Source organism: Delphinus delphis, chromosome Y (genome assembly GCF_949987515.2).
Source record: "Delphinus delphis chromosome Y, mDelDel1.2, whole genome shotgun sequence".
NCBI classification, from domain to species: Eukaryota; Metazoa; Chordata; class Mammalia; order Artiodactyla; family Delphinidae; genus Delphinus; species Delphinus delphis.
In genome coordinates this window covers 842,272-865,036 of record NC_082705.1, presented here as the reverse complement: position 1 = coordinate 865,036, position 22,765 = coordinate 842,272, and the positions used below count along the sequence as shown (strand labels likewise).

Here is a 22,765-nt window from a genome sequence, read left to right as displayed (position 1 = left end):
ATTACAGGTAAAAAATTGTAAAAAATACAAGTACATGGAGGGTAAACAATACACTACTAAATAACCAAGAGATCACTGAAGAAATCAAAGAGGAAATCAAAAATTACCTAGACACAAATGACAATGAAAACATGACAACCCAAAACCTATGAGATGCAGCAAAAGCAGTTCTAAGAGGGAAGATTATAGCAAGTCAATCCTACCTCAAAAATAAGAAACATCTCAGATAAACAATATAACTTTATACCTAAAGCAATTAGATAAAAAACCCAAAGTTAGCAGAAGGAAAGAAATCATAAAGATCATATCAGAAATAAATGAAAAAGAAATGAAGGAAACAATAGCAAAGATCAATAAAACTAAAAGCTGTTTCTTTGAAAAGATAAAGAAAATTGATTAACTGTTAGCCAGACTCAACAAGAAAAAAAGGAAGAAGACTAAATGAATAGAATTAGAAATGAAAAAGGAGAAGTAATCACAAGAGATTACTACTAGGAACTATATGCAAATAAAATGGACAACCTAGAAGAAATGGACAGGGCTTCCCTGGTGGCGCAGTGGTTGAAAGTCCGCCTGCCAATGCAGGGGACACGGGTTCGTGCCCCGGTCTAGGAAGATTCCACATGACGTGGAGTGGCTGGGCCCATGAGCCATGGCTGCTGAGCCTGCATGTCCGGAGCCTGTGCTCCGCAATGGGAGAGGCCACACAGTGAGAGGCCCATGTACCGGAAAAAAAAAAAAAAAGGACAAATTCTTAGAAAAACACAACCTTCTGAGACTGAACCAGGAAGAAATAGAAAATATAAACAGACCAATCACAAGCACTGAAATTGAAACTGTGATTAAAAATCTTCCAACAAACAAAAGCCCAGGACCAGATGGCTTCACAGGTGAATTCTATCAAACATTTATAGAAGACCTAACACTTACCTTCTAAAACTCTTCCAAAATATAGCAGAGGGAAGAACACTCCTGAACTCATTCTATGAAGCCACCATCATGCTGAAACCAAAACCAGACAAAGATGTCACAAAGAAAGAAAACTACAGGCCAATATCACTGATGAACATACGTGCAAGAATCCTCAACAAAATACTAGCAAACAGAATCCAACAGCACATTAAAAGGATCATACACCATGATCAAGTGGGGTTTATCACAAGAATGCAAGGATTCTTCAATATACCCAAATCAATCAATGTGATAAACCATATTAACAAATTGAAGGAGAAAAACCATATGATCATCTCAATAGATGCAGAAAATGATTTTGACAAAATTCAACACCCATTTATGATAAAAACGCTCCAGAAAGTAGGTATAGAGGGAACTTTCCTCAACATAATAAAGGCCATATATGACAAACCCACAGCCAACATCCTTCTCAATGGTGAAAAACCAAAACCATTTCCTCTAAGGTCAGAAACAAGACAAGGTTGTCCACTCTCATCACTATTATTCACATAGTTTTGGAAGTTTTAGCCAGAGCCATCACAGAAGAAAAAGAAATAAAAGGAATCCAAATCAGAAAGAAGTAAAGCTGTCACTGTTGCAGATGACATGATACTCTACATAGAGAATCCTAAAGATGCTACCAGAAAACTACTAGAGTTAATCAATGAATTTGGTAAAGTAGCAGGATACAAAATTAATGCACAGAAATCTCTTATGTTCCAATACACTAATGATGAAAATCTGAAACACAAATTAAGGAAACACTCTCATTTACCATTGCAACAAAAAAAATAAAATACCTAGGAATAAATCTACCTAAGGAGACAAAAGACCTGTAGGCAGAAATCTATAAGACACTGATGAAAGAAATTAAAGATGATACAAAGAGAGAGAGAAATATACCATGTTCTTGGATTCGAAGAATCAACATTGTTATAATGACTATACTACCCAAAGCAATCTACAGATTCAGTGCAATTTCTAGAAAACTACCAATGGCATTTTTCACCAAACTAGAACAAAAAATTGCACGATTTGTATGGAAACACAAAAGACCCTGAATAACCAAAGCAATCTTGAGAAAGAAAAATGGAACTGGAGGAATCATCAGGCTCCCTGGCTTCAGACTATACTACCAAGCTACAGTAATCAAGACAGTATGGTACTGGCACAAAAACAGAAATATAGATCAATAGAACAGAATAGAAAGCCCAGAGATAAACCCATGCATATATGGTCACCTTATTTGTGATAAAGGAGGCAAGAATATACAATGGAGAAAAGGGAGCCTCTTCAATAATTGGTGCTGGGAAAACTGGACAGCTACATATAAAAGAATGAAATTAGAACACTCCCTAACACTATACACAAAAATAAACTCAAAATGGATTAAAGATCTAAATGTAAGGGCAGACACTATCAAACTCTTAGAGGAAAACACAGGCAGAACACTCTATGACATACATCACAGCAAGACTCTTTTTGACCCACCTCCTAGAGAAATGGCAATAAAACAAAATAAACAAATGGGAACTAATGAAACTTAAAAGCTTTTGCACAGCAAAGGAAAACATAAACAAGATGAAAAGGCAACCCTCAGAATGGGAGAAAATATTTGCAAATAAAGCATCTGACAAAGGGTTAATCTCCAAAATATACAGGCAGCTCATGCAGTTCAATATCAACAGAACAAATAACCCAATCCAAAAATGGGCAGAATACCTAAATACACATTTCTCCAAAGAATTATACAGATTGCCAACAAACACATGAAAGCATGCTCAACATCACTAATCATTAGAGAAATGCAAATCAAAACTGCAATTTGCTATCCCCTCACACTAGTCAGAATGGCCATCAATAAAATACCTACAAACAATAAATGCTGGGCAGGGTGTGCAGAAAAAGGAACTCTTGCACTGTTGGTGGGAATGTATATTGTTACACCCAATATGGAGAAAAGTATGGAGGTTTTTAAAAAACTAAAAATAGAAGTACCATAGGACCCAGCAATCCCACTACCGGGCATATAGCCTGAAACACCATAATTGAAAGAGTCATGTACCGCAATGTTCATTGCAGCTCTATTTACAATAGCCAGGACATGGAAGTAACCTAAGTGTCCATCAACAGATGAATGGATAAAGAAGATGTGGCACATATATACAATGGAATATTACTCAGCCATAAAAAGAAATGAAATTGAGTTATTTGTAGTGAGGTGGATGGACCTAGAGTCTGTCATACAGAGTGAAGTTTGTCAGAAAGAGAAAAACAAATACCATATGCTAACACATACATATGGAATCTAATGAAGAAAAACAAAGTGGTTATGAAGAACCTAGGGGCAGGACAGGAATAAAGACACAGGCATAGAGAATTGACTTGAGGACATGGGGAGGGGGAAGGGTGAGATTTGATGAAGTGATAAAGTGGCATGGACTTATATATACTACCAAATGTAAAATAGATTGCTAGTGGGAAGAAGCCACATAGCACAGGGAGGTGAGCTCCATGCTTTGTGACCACCTAGAGGGGTGGGCTAGGGAGGGTGGGAGGGAGACGCAAGAGGGAGGAGATATGGGGATATATGTATATGTATAGCTGATTTGCTTTGTTATAAAGCAGAAAGTAATACATCATTGTGAAGCAGTTATACTCCATAAAGATGTTAAAAAAAGTGAAGAAACATCTAATACAAGATCAATACCAAAGCAAGAACATAAATGGATTGATCATGGATAGATTCATGCATCCATCCATGCATTGTAAGACGTGGCCTCAGAAGAGAACTGACAGCATGTATATAGTGACTGGCTACGTTCTCTGTCAATAGGTTATAAAAATGTATAGTCAATACTGTAAAGGATTTTTTTTTACCATAAATACTACAGAAGTGGCCTTTTATTTACTCATAACTTCACAAAAGCATCAACCACTTTTCATACATTCCAGACAAAGCTCATTTAAACAAAAAGTTTACTTTTTTCCAAAAGCAGTGTAGTGTCTATTTGAAAAGCAGGTCTTCTCTTTCATGTGTATAGTATTAAACTTAAGCTCTAGTGTGTCAAGTCTGGATTTGTTTAAAATATATGTGTAGGTACATATATGCAGAAATAAACTAGTGTACTTTGTTGACAGCACAAAAATATTTATTCTTCAAAACATGATAGAACTAGTATGATTAATGAAAATTTATCACAAAATAAAAAGATTCTATGCAATAATCCAACCAGGAGAAGTGGTAAGCATATTCCACCTGTGAAAATTCCAGTTTGTGTTCTAAATGTCTAAAGTCTATGGGACACCATGTTGCTCACATAATTCTCATATGCATAGAATTACTTATGCTACTAAGCTATCTCTTCTGCAGCTAGGATCACATTCAATTTATATTTCATTCTGAAGGCATTTAGATTTTCTAAAAGAATCTTTGGCTTTGTTACATTTTTAAAACAAAATTCTGAGGAGGCTATTCATTCTGCCCACACCCTGAGGATATTTCTACTGTATAGTCCATCACTTACAGTTCATGTTCCCTCTGCCCTACCCATGCATACTGTTCACCTATGTACTGCATTTGTTTTAGCAGGCTCTAGGGTTGGTCTTGAAGCTGCTTTTGCTGTTCTTTCATTTGGGTTTACATAAAGCTCCGAAATTTCACACCTGAGAACAGCCACATCAGCATTACTTATTTAAAGTGCTGTTAGAGTTTGGTAACCTCTTGTGTTTAAGGGCTTTGCTTGGAGAACACTGAGTTATTGTTAGGGCTGCAGAATGTTCTGCAACTGGAGGAAAAACCATGAGTATTCCAGACTAATTCGATTATGGTAATTTTTTCTGAAGAATTAAAACAATTTTCTCATCAAAATATTCCATTGCCGTGGAGAAAATACCCCTAACTCTTTAAGTCCTTCATGAGCTCGTTGGGAGAATCTGGTAGAACTGACATTTCTCAGCTCAGCATAATTTCATCAGTAACATTTTCTGATGAAGCAACAGAGATTCGAATCCACATACTTTAGGAAAGTCATATTTAATACTAAAAATCTTGTTTCAGTAGCAGTAAAGATGTCTTCATGAGCAGGTAATTAATAGTTTTTTTGTTTGTTTCTGATTCTCTTCTTGCAAGTTGTGCTTTAAATTGTTACTGAAATATATTATACCTCTCTATTTACACAAATTCCTGATTCAACATTCTCTGGCAGACCAAGTTCATTCTTTCATAGATGAGGTAGACCTAGCTAATTTAATCATAGGACATAAAGCTGATGATGTTTTTAGTAGTTATGGTGGGCAACTGCCATCAATGTTTGTTTTGAGGCAGCTGGTCTAGAGTCAGTGCTGGGGTTGGACACTACTGGGACGCCTGTTGCTAAACTGGAATAGGAGGGTGAGGGCAGTTGCTGAGCAGATTGCATGGTGGAAGAGAAGCCATTGTGAATGTGACTGCCATCTCCTTCTTCAACTATTCACTGCTTTGTTTCTCTATTGTCTTCAGGAAGGCCCATTTAAAAACATGTTTATTAATGTGTTATAAAATTCACATATTATAAGAAAACAATTCTATATTATTTAGTTATCTTACAGAGTAATGAAACTTTTACAGTTCTTTAAGTATTATATTTCTATCAGCACAGAAACACTCTTTGGGCCTATTTGTAGTCAGTCTTTTCTCTCACTCCAAAAAACAAAAAATATGTTTTTTGGATATTAACTTATCAGATATAGGGTTTCTAAATATTTCTCTCATTTCATAGATTAACTTTTCACTGATTGCCTGATCACAATCTTTACGTACAGAAACTTTTTAGTTTGATACAGTCCCACTTGGGATTTCTGTTGCCTGTGCTTTTGATAGCGTATTCAAAAAGACATTGACAAGGCCAATATCAAGGAGTTTTTACTATGTTTTCTTCTAGGAGTTTCACAGTTTCACGGCTCACATTTAAATCACTGATCAGTCTTGAGTTGATTTGTGTGATTGGTCTGAAAAACCAGTTTCATTTTTTTGTATGTTTAGATATCCAGTTTTCCCAACACCAGTTATTGAAGAGACTCTCATTGTCCCCACTATATATTCTAAGCACCTTTGACATGTAACAGTTGACCATATATATGTGGGTATTTTCTGGGCTCCCTATAATAAATATTCCAGTGGGCTCCCTATAATAGTCCAAAAAATACACACACACACACACACACACAAACACACATATATATTTGATTTATGTTAGCTTTCAATATAGTCTGAAGTCAGGAAGAGTGATTCCCCCTTCTTTTTTCCTTACTTTTTTTTTTCCAAAAATGCTGTGGCTTTTTTTTTTTTATTCCATTGCTTTGAGCCACAACTGTTCTACTTCACTGGGGAAAAAAATGCCATTGGAATTTTGATAAAGATTGCTTTAAATCTATACACGACTTTAAGTACTATGAACAATATCACATTAATTCTTCCAAGCCAAGAATAAGGATATCTTTCCATTTATTTGTACTTCTCCAATATCTTTCATCAATGTCTTATAGTTTTCGGTTTACAGAACTTTTACCTCATTGGTTAAATTTATTATTAATTATTTCATTGTTTTTGATAATATCATAAATGGGATTGTTTATTTAACTTCTATTTTGAATACTTCATCATTAATGTATTGAAATGTAACTGATTTTTGTACACTGCAACTTTGCTGTATTAATTAATTAATTCTAATAACTTTTTGGTGGAGTGTTTAAAATTTTCTCTATGTAAGATTACATCATCTTCAGACAGACTATGTTTTTTAAAATTTGTTTCCTTTTCTTTCTTCACTTTTGTTTTTCTGTTTGTATTTATTTTTCTTTGTTTCTCTTTCTGTCTTTTTCCTTCTCTTTCTCCTTCTTTTTCTTTCTTCCTTTCCTTCCTTTCTTTTCCTTCTTTCCTTCCATCCTTTCCCTCTTTCTTTCTCTCTTCCTTCCTTTCTCCCTTACTCACCCCTCCCTCCTCCCCTTCCTTCCTTCCTCCCTTTCCCTCTCCCTTCCTTATTTCCTTCCTCTCTCCCTCCCTTCTTTCCTTTCCTTCCTTTTTTTTCTACCTTTCTTTCTTTCTCCCTTCCTTCCATCCTTCCATCCTTCCTTCCTTGTTTCTCTCTCTCTCTTTCTTTCTGTCTAATCAATTGATCTAGCTGGGACTTCCAATATCATGTTGAAGACAATTGGTAAGCAGGGGTACCCTTGTTTTTTCCTGATTTTAGAGAAAAAAAACCCAAAAAAACTCTCAGCTTTTCACAATTATTATGATAGCTGTGTATTGTCATATAGGAAGTTTATTACATTGAAGTACATTTCTTTTATACCTAATTTGTTGAGGTTTTTTATTATGACAGATTATTAAAATTTGTCAAGTGCTTTTCTGAGTCTATTGAGATAATCATGTGATTTTACTCTTTTGTTAATGTGGTATATCATGTTTATTGATTTCCATATGATAAACCATCCTTACATCCTATTATGTCTCACTTGATATGTTTGATCCATTTTATGTGCTGTTAAATTCCATAACCTAGTATTTTGTTGACAATATTTGCATCTATGTTCATCAGCAACATTTTCTTGTAATTTTCTTTTCTTGTAGTGCAGTATCAGACTATGTTTTCAGGGTAATGCTACCTCAAAAATCAGTTTGGAAGTGTTTCCTCCTCTTTAATGTTTTCAAAGAATTTAAAAAGTATTGGCAGTAATTATGCTTTCAGAGTTTGGCAGAATTCATCTATGAAGCCATCTGGTCCTAGATCTTTCCTTAATTGGGAAAATTTTTTTTTAATGATTTCACCTCCTGATTCCATAATTTTCTGTTCAGATTTTCCATTTCATTACAATTCAGTTTTGGTTGGTTGTATGTTTCTAATTTTTTTTCTAAGTTGTTCAATTTGTTTTAATATGACAGTTTTCGGTGATATCACTCATGATACTTTCTATTTCTCTGGTATAGATGTAACATTTCCTCTTTCATTTATTATTTTGTTTCTTTAAATCCCTGTTAATTTTTCTTTTTGGTTAGTCTACCTAATATTTGTCACCTTTATTTATTTTAAAAGAAAAACACTTTTTTTTTGGATTTTCTTCTACTCTCTTTCCAGTCTCTATATCATTTACTTCTGATACAATCTTTATATTCTTCCTTCTGCTAACTTTGGGCAGAGTTTGTTCTTTTTTCAGTACCTTGAGGTGGTTTAGTCAAGGACATGCTTTAATTGAGACCTTTCTTTTCCCTTAATCAAGGAACCATTTGTTGAAGAGACTATCTATTCTGAATTGGGTATTCTTGGCTCTATTGTCAAATATTAATTGATTGTATATACTGGTATTTAGTACTGAGTATTTTATTCTGTTCCCTTCATTGATATGTCTATTTTTCTGGCAGTACCATTCTGTATTTATGGCTTTGCAGTATAGTTTGAAATTGGAAACTTGATACCTCTAGCTTTGTTCTTTTTCCTCAGAATTGCTTTGGCCATTTGGGGTTACTTGTGTTTCCACGCAAATTTTAGAATTTTTTCTGTTATTTCTGTGAAGACTGTCTTTGGTATTTTGATGGGATTTGAATCTGTACATGGCTTTGGGGAATATGGTCATGTTAATGATATTAATTCTTCCAATTTATAAACATGAGATGTTATTATTTGTTTGTGTCTTCAATTTCTTTCAGAAAAATTTTGTAGATTTTCTTGTGCAGATATTTCCGTTCCTAAGCTTTCATAATATATTTTATGTCAAACATGCTAGATTGATAAGTAATTGCCAACAATCTACCTTATTTAAAGCATCTACTTGAATAAACCTCGTCTCCTTTATCTAGGAAAGGATACTCTATCGCACTATTGTTGCAGAAGCATAGATTTAATTGCATCATTATGTTGAAAAACAAATATTGAAATTGATGTGGTTTAAAACCACCAAGGAACTGACCTTTTTCTAGTTATTGTATTATTATAATTTAAATATTAAAACAAATAAGAGGTTTCTTGACAAATCAGTCTATCTCCCTGGTGTGCCATGAGAACTTCAAAACTTTGTTGTCATCATATAAATGAACTAAATCACATATTGAAAGGGAAAACGCACAATTTTATGTTAAGGTGACACCAGCAGTTCACTTCTTTTCATTATTTGTGCGGAAGGATGTTTCTCAGAGTAATTCAGTGTCTTTAGCACTTGAAGCTTCTGATCTACTTGTCCTGAAGACCAGCTACTGCTAAAGTAATGCTAGCCTAAAAACAATGAAGCATTTTTGATGAAAATACCTTCATGTTAAGGGGGAAATGCTGTTAACCTACTCAAGACATGTATCTGTGATGTTGATAGTCTTGTTTTAGATTTTATAGTTGTTTTGGTTTTCTAAGGAGAAATGGCACAATGCATGTTACATTATATACATTTATCACTGATTTATTTAATGTTAACATATAGATAAACACTAAATAAGTGGTAATACTTGGAAAGAAGCACTTATACCATAAGTCTTAGGAAATAATGCTTGTAATAAACTTAACTATGTTACATATCAACAGGCAAAATATAGAATGTTACATAGTGTAATACGATATGATGTGATTAAATTATAGTTCCTGCTGTTAAAAAATTTATTCCTCAGTATTTTACTGTTTTGATGCTATTGTGAATTGGTTAGTTTATTTAATTTCTTTTTGCTATTTTTCACCATTGGTGTAAAGAAATGCAATGATTTCTGTATGTTGATTTTGGATCCAGCAACTTTAGTAAAATTGTTGATTAATGTCAACAAATTTTTGACTGACTGGGATTTTCTATACGTAAGATTATGTCACCAGCAAAAACTGACAACTTTGCTTCCTTTTATCCAATTTGGATGCATTTTATTTCTTTGTTTTGCTTAACTGCTCTAACTAGAACCTACAGTACTCTATAAATAGGAGGGGTGAAGGAATTCCCTGGTGGCTCAGTGGTTAAGAATCCACCTGCCAATGCAGGGAATACAGGTTCAAGCCCTGGTCCAGGAAGATCCCACATGCCATAGAGCAAATAAGGCTATGCACCACACCTACTGAGCCTGTGCTTTAGAGCCTGCGAGCCACAACTACTGAAGCCTGCATGCCTGGAGCCCGTGCTATCCAGCAATGAGAAGCACACCCACGCAACATTTAGAAAAGGCCGCCTGCAGCAGCAAAGACCAAACACAGCCAAATAAATTAAATAAATAAATTTATAAATAAGTAAATAAATAAATAGGAGTGGTGAAAATGGGCAGCCTTGTCTTGTTTCTGATGTTAGAAGAAACATTTTCAGTTTTCTTCTATTTAGCATAATGCTAAATGTGGGTTCATTCTAAAAGGCCTTTCTTATATTGAAGTCTATTTCTTCTATTCCCCATCTATCAAGGGTTTTATCATGAAAGAATATTGTATTTTGTCAAATGTTTTTCTGCCTCTGTTAAGATGATCATGTGATTTTTAACTTTCATTTTATTGGTATGATGCATTACATATATTGATTTATGTATGTTGAACCGTCTTTGCATCCTAAGGATAAATCTCATTTGGTCATGGTGTATAATGCTTTAAACGTGTTCTTGAATTCAGTTTGCTTATATTTTGCTGAGAAATTTTGCATCTATATTTATTAGGAATATTGATCTATAATTTTCTTTTTGTGGTATTCTTATCTGGTTTATGTATGAAAGTAAGGCTGGCTTCTTAAGATGAATTTGGAAGTATTCCCTCCTCTTTGATGTTTTAGAAAAGTGTGAGAATTGGTGAAATTCTTCTTTATGTGTGTGGTACAATTCTCTAGTGAAGCCATTTGGTCCTGGAGTTTTACCTGCTGGTAGGTTTTTGATTATTGACTCGGACTCTTTATTCATTACTGCTTTGTTCAGATTTTCTATTTCTTCTGGACTCAGTCTTTGTAGGATGTGTGTTTCTAGAAATACATCTATTTCTTCTAGGTTATGTAATTTTGTTGCATATAATTGTTTATAGTAGTCTTATGATTCTATGCATTTGTGTAGCATTAGTTGTGATGTATTCTCTTTTATTTCTAATTTTATTTAATTGAATCTCTGTTTTCTTCTCTAATTAAAGAATTGTCCATTTTGTTTATATTTTCAAAGAAAAAGCTATTAGTATTGTTGATCCTTTCTACTGATTTTTCTGATCTTTATTTCATTTATTTCCTTCCCTCTGCTAAGTTTGGGCTTAACTTGTTCTTTTTCTCTAGTCCCCTGAGGTGTAAATTTAAATTGTTCATTTAAGATTTTAAGATCTTTCTATTTTCTTAATATATGGTATATATTGTTGCTATAAATTTTTCTCTTAGAACTGCCTTAACCCACACTATTTGATATGCTGTATTTGTATTTTTATTTGTTTTGAGTTACATTTTCATTCCCCTTTTGATTTCTTCTTTGCCTTATGATTCTTTAGTAATGTGCTGTTTGGTGTCCACATGTTTTAAGATATTCTCACTTTCCTCTCTGTCAACTTCTAGTTTCATAACATATTGGTCAGAAAAGATAATTGGTATGATTTCAATCTTATAAAAATTTCAGGTTTTTGTTTTGTGGTCTCTTATATAATCTATCCTGGAGAATATTACATATGTACTTGAGAAGACTGTATATTCAGCTGCTGTTGGATAGATTGTTCTTAGAATGTCTATTAAGTTTGTTCTAAGTGTGGTTCAGTTCCAATGTTTTCTTATTGATTTACTGTCTGGATTGTCTACTGTTGATAGTGGTATATTGTGTTTTCTACAAGTATTGTATTGTTGCCTATTTCTCCCTTCAGGTCTATTGTTATTTCCTTAGTATATTTTAGTGCTCAGGTGCTGGGAGTGTATATCTTTACAGTTTTTATGTCTTCTTGTAGTACTAACACTTTTATTATTATATGATAATCTTTTTTGTCTCTTGCTACACTCAAGCTAAAGATGACTTGAAGTCTATTTTTCTGATATAAGTATGGTTACACCACCTTCTTTTGGTTTTCATTTAGTTGGAATATCATCTTCCAGTCTTTCACTTTTGAGCCTGTATGTGTCTTTAGAGCCGAAATAAGTCTCCTTTAGGGAGCATATAGTTGGGTCTTGTTTTTGTTGTTGTTTTTATCGATCCGGCATTCTTCTGAATGGTGAGTTCAATCTATTAACATTTAGAATAATTACTGATACATAAAAATTTACTACACTTAAAAAGATTTACTGTTTTCTAATTCTGTCTTTTTGGTTCAGCTCGAACAACTCTTTTCAACATTTCTTGTAAGGCTGCTCTAGTGATGGTAAATTTCCTCAGCTTTTTTTTTTTTTTTTTTAGGTCTGAAGGACAACTTTGCCAAATAAAATAATCTTGGCTGACATTTTTATCTTTTAGTATTTTGAATATCTCATTCCACCCTCTCCTGGCCTGTAGAGTTTCTGCTGAAAAATCGATCTTATTTTTCTGATTGACTTTTGACAGTTTTCATACTATGCATCTTGGAGAAAGTTTGTTTTCATAGAGATAATAAATTAGCATTGTGGACTTTTATACCCCATTTCTTCCCTAGATTTGGGGAGTTCTTGGCTATTATTTCTTTAAATAAACTCTCTCCTCCTTTCTTCTTCTCTTCTTCTTCTGGTATACCCACTAATATTATGATGGCTCTCCTAATGCAGTCTGATAGTTTTTGAGGTTTTCTTCAATTTTTAAAAAAACTTAGTTCCCTTTCCTCTTCCACCTGAATTATTTCTATATTTATATCCTGTCTCACTTATTCTCTCTTTTCTATCTGATATGCTCTATTTCTTATGGTAGATAATGCATTCTCCATCTTATTCATTGAGTTCTGCAGCTCCAAAATTTGGTCAGTCCTTTTTTACAATTTCAATGGGCCTGTTAAAGTACTCCTTCTGTTCATCGTTTTTATTTCTGATACCACTGTGTTGTCTTTCTGAGTTTTGTTGTAGCTCACTGAATTTTTTTCATAACAGGTCTTTTGATTTCTTTATCAGTTAGATCACAGTATTCTGTGTCTTTGGGTTTGGTTGCTGGAAAATCATCATTTTGTGCTACAATATATCGTAATTCTTTATATTGTTGGATACAATGTGTCACTGCCACATTTGCATTTGAGGTGGTGAACACCATTCTTATTTAGGCAAGGTTTTGTTTAATTTTTTTTACCAACAGATTGGTAATTAGGACTTTTCCTTTTCTTTTCCAGAAGGTGGTGTTATAGCACAAGGTTTTGGCTTCTCTTATCAGAGCTGAGTCGCTGCTGACTGTGATATCTGTCTCTGTTGTTCACACACACACAAACACACACACACACACACACGCACTCACATGGCGGAGAAAAAAGAGGTGGCATCATAGTTGGAGGAGGTGTGTGCTTAGAACATGGGACTTTGGGTGTGCCCAAGGCTTTGTAGGGGGATCCTCAAGTGCAGGACTTCCAGAGGTCTGCAGGTGGTCCTTTTAGGAGAGTCCCTGAGCCAACAGCAGGAAACACTTTAACTTTGTTTCCTTTGTCTGCTTACTTCCCTTTCCTTTCCCACCCCCAAGTTATCACAGTTCCTTCTCAAGGAGAGCATCAGGTCCCTCCAGCTGTGACATGTGCAGCTGGGTGACCCACACGCACCACCTACACTTTCCACTTCCTCTGCCAGAAAGAAAAACAGTGCTGGCCTGCTGCTGGACCTGTTTTCACCTCTCTGCTGCCACTGACTCAGCCACTGTCAGCTCTGCCACCATTCCGCTCACTTCACAGCTACCTCTGAGGATTAATCCACAGACTTTAAGAAACACAGGTCTCTTGGGTGTCCTGGTATGTTGTGCAGATATACTCTTTTTCAGTTATGGATGTGTAATTAGTTGTAAATCAAAGGGGAGAGAAAAAGGAATGACTCATGTCATGTGATTCTGATATGTATTATATATAATATTTTCCCACTCATCTGTTGATGAGTCCTTTGAGTATATATTCAGAAATGGAATTTCTGGATCATATGGTAGGTATATTTTTAATTTTTTGAGGAACTTACATATTGTTTCTCATACTGACTGAACAAATCTGTATTGCAAACAACAGTGCCCAGTTTTTCCCATTTTCACATTTTTTCACATCCTGGCCAATGCTTGTTAGCTCATGTCTTCTCGCTGATAGCCATTCTGAGAGGTGTGACGTGGTATCTCATTGTGGTTTTGATTTACATTTTTCTGATTATTTGTGATCCTGGACATCTTTTCATGCACCTATTGGCTATTTGCCTAGCTCCTTTGGAAAAAATGTTTATTTCCTCTGCCCATTTTTATTTTTTTCAATTTTTATATTTTTTACTTAACTTTTGAATAGGTAGTATATTCACATGGGTCAAAAGACTATATAATAAAAGTTCCCACCCAGTTCCCTGCCAACAGTTTATCTTTTACAGGCAATTAATTTGATGAATCTTTTATGAATTTTTACAAGACTATTTTATGCATGTACAAGCAAATACACAATGCTCTGCAATTTAATTTTCACACAAACACACAGAGAGCTTTCTCGTCCTTTTTATGGCTTTGTGGTATTCCATTGTATAGATTTGACATAACTGATGGATATATAAGTTGATTATAACTGTACAGTAAGAAACACTGTGTGTAAGTTGTATCACATAGCTGTGACTATATCTGCAGCATGAATTCCTAGGGGTACAATTGCTGGATCAAATGATATCTGTACATTTGTAAATGAGTATAACATTTTGAGGAGGAATTTTGGAGATAGCTTTAAAATTTTAAATTTTTATTCCTTGGGACCCAGATACTATCCTGCAGAAGTACTTTTTCTTGTTGTGTTAGCTTGTTGTGTTAGCCTCTACTGTACAGTGAAGTGGAGTTCCCTGTGCTATACATCAGGTTCTCATTAGTTATCTATTTTATACATAATAGTGTATATAAGTCATTTGGGAGATTAGGATTGACATATATCCTCTGCCCATTTTAATTTTTATTGTTTTTGAATTTTATTTATTTATTTTTTTATACAACATGTTCTTAATAGTTATCTATTTTATACATATTAGTGTATGTGTGTCAATCTCAATCTCCCAATTCATCCCACCACCACTGCCACTTTCCCCCCTTGGTGTCCATACATTTGTTCTCTATTCCTCTGCACTTTTTTTTTTTTTTTTTCGGTACGTGAGCCTCTCACAGCTGTGGCCTCTCCCGCTGCGGAGCACAGGCTCCGGATGCGCGGGCTCAGAGGCGATGGCTCACCGGCCTAGGTGCTCTGCGGCATGTGGAATCCTCCCGGACCGGGGCACGAACCTGTGTCCCCTGCATGGGCAGGCAGACTCTCAACCACTGCACCACCAGGGAAGCCCTCCTCTGACCATTTTTTAATGAGGTTGTTGTTGTCATTAAGCTGAGTTTTTTTTTTTAATCTACTTTGGATAAAACAACACCTCATTTGGTATATGGCTTGCAAAAAATTTCCCCCCATCAATAGATTGCATTCCATTTTTAATTGTTCCTTTTTTTGTGCAGTTTTCAAGTTTAATATAGTCCCGTTTCTTGATTTTTGCTTGTTTTGTATTTCCATTTGGTGTCACATCCAAATAATCATTGCTAAGATCAGTGTCAAGGAACTTCTTTCATAGTTTCTTCAAGGAGTTTTATGGTGTCAGGTCTTAACTATAAGTCTTTAATACATTTTATGTTAATATTTGTGAGCCATGTAGGATAGGGGTCTAATTGTGTTGTTCTGCATGTGTTTATCCAGTTTTTTCAGTATTGTTAAAGACACAGTCTTTTTCTCATGGGTTATTGGCTCCCTTGTTGCATATTAATTGACCATATATTCAGGGGATTAATTCTGGACTCTTAAGTCTGTTCCATCGGTTTATCTCTCTATTTTTATGGCAGCACCATACTGTTTTTATTACTGTAGTAGTTTGAAATCAGAAAGTGTGATACTTCTGGCTTTGTCCTTTTCGTCACAATTGTTTTTGCCATTTGGTGTCTTTTGTGGTTCCATACAAATGTTAGGATATTTTTCTTATTTTTTGAAGAATGCCGTTGTTATTTTGGTGGAGAGTCCTTTCAATCTATGATTGGCTTTTGGTGGAATGGACATTTTAACAATATTAATTCTTCTAATTCATGAGCACAGCATATCTTTTTATTGTGTCTTCTATGATTACTTTAAACAACATCTTTAGTTTTCACTGTACACGTCTTATACTTTCTTTATTAAATTTATGTCTAAACATTTTATTGTTTTGTGCTACTATAATGGAATAGGTTGCTTTATTTCTTATTCAGATGTTTCATTGTTAGTGTATAAAATGCAAACTGATTTCTCGTGTGAAATATATATTCTTCAACTTAATTGAAATCATTAAGGTCCAACAGATTTGGGGTTTTTTAACATCTTTATTGGAGTAAAACTGCTTTACAATGTTGTGTTAGTTTCTGCTGTATGACAAAGTGAATCAGCTATATGCATACTTATATCCCCATATCCCCTGCCTCTTGTGTATCCCTCCCACCCTCCCTATCCACCCCTTTAGGTGGTCACAAAGCCCCGAGCTGATCTCCCTGTGCTATGCAGCTGCTTCCCACTAGCAATTTCACATAGGGTGTTGTATATATGTCAATGTTACTCTCTCACTTCGTCCCAACTTACCCTTGCCCCTCCCCATGTCCTCAAGTCCATTCTCTATGTCTGTGTCTTTATTCCTGTCCTGCCCCTGGGTTCATCAGAACCTTTTATTTTTTAGATTCCGTATATATGTGTTAGCACACGGTATTTGTTTTTCTCTTTCTGACTTACTTCACTCCCAACAGGTTTTTTGTTGAGTATTTGAAGTTTTCTGTATACCAAATTTTATTGTCTGCAATAGTAATATTTTACTTCTTTTTTTCCAACTTGGATACCTTTTATTTCTTTCTCATGCCTTATTACTCTAATTAAAATCCAGTACTATATTGAATAAGAATGGTGAGAGTGGACATTCTTGTCTTGTTCTTTTTTTTTTTTAATTTGTATTCTTTTTTTAAAAAATTAATTTTTGGCTGCATTGGGTCTTTGTTGCTGCGCACAGACTTTCTCTAGTTGCGGCGAGCGGGGGCTACTCTTCGTTGCGGTGCACGGGCTTCTCATTGCGGTGGTTTCTCTTGCTGCACAGCACAGGCTCTAAGTGTGCGGGCTTCAGGAGTTGAGGCTTGCAGGCTCTAGAGCACAGGCTCACAGCCTCAGTAGTTGTGGCACATTGGCTTAGTTGCTCCACGGCATGTGGGATCTTCCCCGACCAGGGCTTGACCCCACATCCCCTGCACTGGCAAAGAGATTCTTAACCACTGTGCCACCTGGGAAGCCCTGTTGTCTTGTTTTTGATCTTAAAGGAAAAGCTTTCATTTTTTTCTCATTAACCTTTGAATATAAGGTTATCTGTGAGTATGTTATATATGACCCTCTTTACATTGAGGTACATACCTTCTATTCCCAATATGTTGAGGGTTGTTGAAAGAACTTTGCATATTCATCAAATGCTTTTTCTGCATCTATTGAGATGATCTTGTGACTTTCATCTTTAATTTTATCGATGTGATGCATTACATGTATTGATTTGTATAAGTGAAGCATTCTTGAATCCCAGAGATAAATTCCACTTGGTCATGATATATAATCCTTTTCATGTGTTATTGAATATGGCTTGCTAAAGTTTTAAGTTGTTTTAGTTTTTGTGTAGTAAGTTTTATATCTTGGCTTTTTCAAGTCTGTTTTCTGTGAATTATTTTTTTCCTTTGAATGGGTAATCTTTTCCTCTTTCTATGTGTGTCTTTCAGGTTTCTTTCTTTTTTTTTTCTTTCAGGTTTCTTGATGTTGAAAACTGAACACCTATAACTCATAACTATAACTCTTAAACCAGATTTTCTCCCTTTCTAGGTTTTTTTTAAATTGTTGTACAGTGTCTCCATACTTATGACTAATCTGAGGTGAAATCTTTATTAGGTCTTCTCAGAATTTTTCCTTATGTTCTTGTCTTTCCCAGATCAATGTAGCATCTTTCTAAACTTTCTAATATGTATGGTTGTTTTTAATGTTCAAGATAATGTGACCTCTTTAAGTCACCTGGAAGCTACTTTGTCCCATGGGTGTTAAAACAATGATGGCCATCCTCCATATCCACACTTCAGTCATCAGAAGAGCAATTCACAATCAGAACACAACCCTTATATTTCAAAGACAAAGTCCTTATTTCCCACCCTGGTAACAGCAAGTGGTTCCAGAATCTTTAGTTTGCATCTTATCAAGAGGTTGGGGGTAAAAATGGTTAGCTGCCACCATACTGACAGCTAAAAATGATCAATATTAACCAAACTGTCACCTGGAAATTGCAAACATTTAAATAAACTCAAGTTCCAAAATATTTACTTCAGAGAGTTTCTGCCAGTACAATTGTAGAGATGGATTCCTGACACTTTCTATTCCATCATTTTCTCTGATGTCACTTTCTTTCCTCAGGAAATGGTTTAAATGTCATTTCAGTTTTCAAAATCTGTGCCAATATATAGATTTAGTTGGAAGCCTAAGAATTAGGGAATAGTCTATTCATTTACTCAGTTCTTAAAGTATATTATACGTTATTTAGAGTCAGATCAAAACATGTACATCTTGGTAATAAATATAAAGTTTATAAATAAGCCTCCTCTCTCTCTGTGTTCTTTCCAATACTTTCTGGTTACATGGGGCTCACTTTTTCAGTGTTCTAAACAGTCTTGGTTTTGAAGTCTGATTAGAATAAATACAGGTTCTGGCAGAGAAAAAAGTTCTTGATGCAAATGACTAACTAGAACATGACAAGAGATCTGTTAGAGCAAATTCCTCATAGGCAAGTCCAATAATATTTTTTCTTGCTCATTTTACTTTCATATTATTTTTTAAAAGTTAGCTCTCAGAAGTAAAGTCATTGATAAAGACCAAAAGAATGTTCGCTACAGTATGTAAATAATAATGCAAGATAAATGGCTTGGTACCAATGTGTACTGAAGTATAAGTAACCAAATAATATTGTGGAAACTACTAAATAATATGTTAAGAGTGAATACCGTAATCAAGAAAATCATGTGAAAATTACATAATATCATATGTAGGAATTTAGAAAACAATCAAATAATAAAAGCTTATTTAGTCTAAAAGCTATAAAATGTCCAATGGGACCTCAAATACCAGCTCAAATTTTCTTTGCCAATCTCTCCACTATGAATTTTAAAGGTCCTTAATATAGTTTGGCAGAAACCCAAATTACATGCCAAATACTAAGTAGGGATACTATTCAAGATATATTTACAAAAAAATTCCTGCATTAAGAAAATAATGTTGCTAAAATATTGCAAATTATATTGCCTAACTTTTTGTGTGTGACCTTGGTATCATACCAAACACATATGATGGACTTTCCCTAACACAAAGATTTCTGTATTAGCTAGACTTTAGTTAGAGTATGTAACTTTAAGGAATGAATGCAAAATTAGTGAAACAGCCATGGGGAGGGGTATACACATTTTTAAAATTAAAATATAGTTGATTTATAATAATACATTAGTTTCAGGTGTACAGAATAATGATTCAGTATTTTTTGCAGATTGTACTACTCCATTACAGGTTATTACAACATAATGGCTATAATTCCTTGTGCTGAATAGTATAGCACTTTTGCTTATCTATTTTGTACATAGTATTTTGTACCTGTTAATCCAATATTCCTAAATTGTCCCTCCCCCTTTCCTTCTCCACTTTGGTAAACATAAGTTTGTCTTATGTACCTGTGATACTGTTTTCCATAGTGGCTGCAGCAATTTATTTTCCCACCAACAGCGTACAACTGTTTCCCTTTCTCCTGATCCTGTGTTTTGATATTTGTAAGCATTTTGATTATAGCCATTCTCACAGGTGTGAGGTGATATCTCATCTGGATTTGCATTTCTATAATAATTAGCAATGTTGAGCATCTTTTCTTGTGCCTGTAATCCATCTGCTTGTCTTCTTTAGAAAAATGCCTGTTTGGGTCTTCTGCCCATTTTTTGATTGGGTTGTTAGATACGGAGTTGTATGAGCTGTATGTATATTTTGGATATACAAACCTTTGTTGGCTGAATCAATCTTTTCATTTCATGGGTGATTTCCTTTGCTGTGCAAGAGTTTTAAGTTTAATTAGACCCCATTTGTTTATTTTTCCTTTTATTTCTTTTACCTTAGGTGACTAATCCAAAAAATTATTTCTATAATTTCTTCCAGTCCAAGAACAATGGATATCTTTTCACTTTACTGTATTTAAGAGTATTGTTATTCATCAAAGATATTTGCCTGTAATTTTTTTTTTTTGGTAGTATCTTTCTGGGACTTTTACATCAGGGTAACAGTGGCCATGTAGGATGAATTTGGGAGTGTTCTCTCCTCTTCAATTTTTTGGAATACTTTTTTTTTTTTTCGCGGTACGCGGGCCTCTCACCGTTGTGGAGCACAGGCTCTGGACGCGCAGCCTCAGCGACCAAGGCCCAAGGGCCCAGCCTCTCTGCGGCATGTGGGATCTTCCCGGACCGGGGCACAAACCCGTGTCCCCTGCATCGGCAGGCGGACTCTCAACCACTGCGCCACCAGGGAAGCCCAATTTTTTGAAATACTTTGAGAAGAATAGATATCAGTTTTTCTTTACATGTTTGGTAGAATTCCTTTGTGAAGCTGTCTGGCCTTGGACTTTTGTTTGATAGTATTGTTTTTATTACAAATTCAATTTTGCTTGTACTTATCAGTCGGTTCAAATTGTCTGCTTCTCCTTGACCCATCTTAACAGACTATATATTTCTAGAAATTTATTCATTTCTTCAGAGTTCTCCAATTTGTTGGCATATAACTGTTCATAGTATTCCCTTATTATTTTTTTTTTTGTATTTCTGTGGTATCAGTTGTTACTTCTCTTTCATTTCTTAATTTCTTTATTTGGGTCCTCTCTGTTTTATTCTTGGTGAACCTGGCTCAGCACTTATCAATTTTGTTTATCTGTTCATAAAAATCAGCTCTTGGTTTCATTGATTCTTTTCTCTTATTTATTTATTTATATCTCTGTTTTATTTAGTTCCTCTCTGATCTTTAGTTTTCCTTCCTCCTGCTGACTTTGGGCTTTGTTCTTTTTCCATTTCTTAGGTGGTAATTTCAGTTGTTTATCCGAGATTTTCTGTTTCTTTTTTGAGGAAGGTCTGAATTGCTATAAATTTCCATCTTACTATTTCTTTTGCTGCCTTCCATAGAATTTGGAAGGTTGTGTTTCCATTTTGGTTTGTCTTGTATTTTCTGATTTCCTCTTTGATTTCATCATTGAACCATTGTTTTTTTTTACTAGCATGTTGTTCAGTATCAGTATGTTTGTTCTTTCTCATTTTTCTCTGTGTAGTTGATTTCTAGTTTCACACCCTTGGGATTGCAGGAAAGAAAGCTTGATATAATTTCTACCTCTTAAATTTGTTGAGGTTTGTTTCGTGTCCTGGTATTTGATCTATCCTGGAGAAAGATCCATTTACACTTGTGTTCTGCTGTTTTGGAGTTATAACATTCTGCAGATGTCTATTAAATCCAACTGGTCTATTGACCACTGTTGCTTATTGATTTTCTGTCTGGATAATCTGTCCATTGATGTCACTGGGGTGTTATAGTCTCCTACTATTGTTATATTATTCTCAATTTCTCCTTTTATTTCTGTTGGTATTTGCTTTATATATTTAGGTACACCTGAATTGTGTGCATATATGATAATGAGTATAATATCCTCTTCTTGTATTTGTCCCTTTATTGTTATATAATGCCCTTCTTTGTGTTTTGATATAGCCTTTATTTTAAAGTCTATTTTATTTGATATGAGTATTGTATCCTACTTTCTTTTAATTTCCATTTGCATAAAATATCTTTCTCCATCCCTTCACTTTCAGTCTGTGTGTGTCTTTAGAACTGAAGTGAGTCTCTTGTAGGCAGTATTTTGAAAGGCTGATTTTTTATTTTTTTATACAATCAGCATCCCTGTATCTTTTGATGGGAACATTTAGTCCATTGACATTTAAAGTGATTATCAATAGGTATATACTTATTACCATTTTATTCCTTGTTTGACAGTGTTTTGTCATTATTCTTTGTTCATTTCTTCTTTTTGTTTTTCGTTTTGTGGTTTAATAATTTTCTTTTGTAGTATGCTCGGATTCTTTTCTTTTTATTTTGTGTATCTATCATAGGTTTTTAATCATGGTGCCCCATGGTCTATATATGTTGACCCATAGTTATATCTACTTGACTTAAACTGACAGTCATTTAAGTTTAAACACATTCTAAAAGATCTATATTTTCTCCCTTCCCCATATTTTGTGTTTTTATGTCATATTTTACATGCTAATTATTACCCCTTTACTCTTTCCTGTAGTCGTATTTGCTTTTATAATTATTTTGTCTTTTAATCTCTGCATTGGCTTATTTAAATCATTTCAAATTATTTTATATATTTGCCTTTCTTGTGTAATTTTCCCTTTCATATACATTGTGATTTCTTTATCATTTAGAGAAGACACTTCAAAATTTATTTGAGAGTAGGTTTGGCATAATTTAATTTTTGCTTGCCTAAGCATTTTTAAATGTCTCCTTCTATACTAAATAATGATCTTTTTGGGTAAAGTCCTGGGTTGCAGGTTTTCCTTTCAGCAATTTGAGTATATTATACTGCTCTCTTCTGGCATGCAAGGTTTCTGCAGAGAAATCAGCTAATTTCCTTGTGGGGATTCCCCATGTAT

General features: G+C 34.5%; 1 pseudogene; it reads right to left on the bottom strand.

The window, feature by feature from the left end:
• Positions 1-4,426: 4,426 nt before the first annotated feature.
• LOC132419234 (F-box only protein 28 pseudogene) overlaps positions 4,427-22,765 on the bottom strand; it is a 32,823-nt pseudogene continuing 14,484 nt past the window's right edge.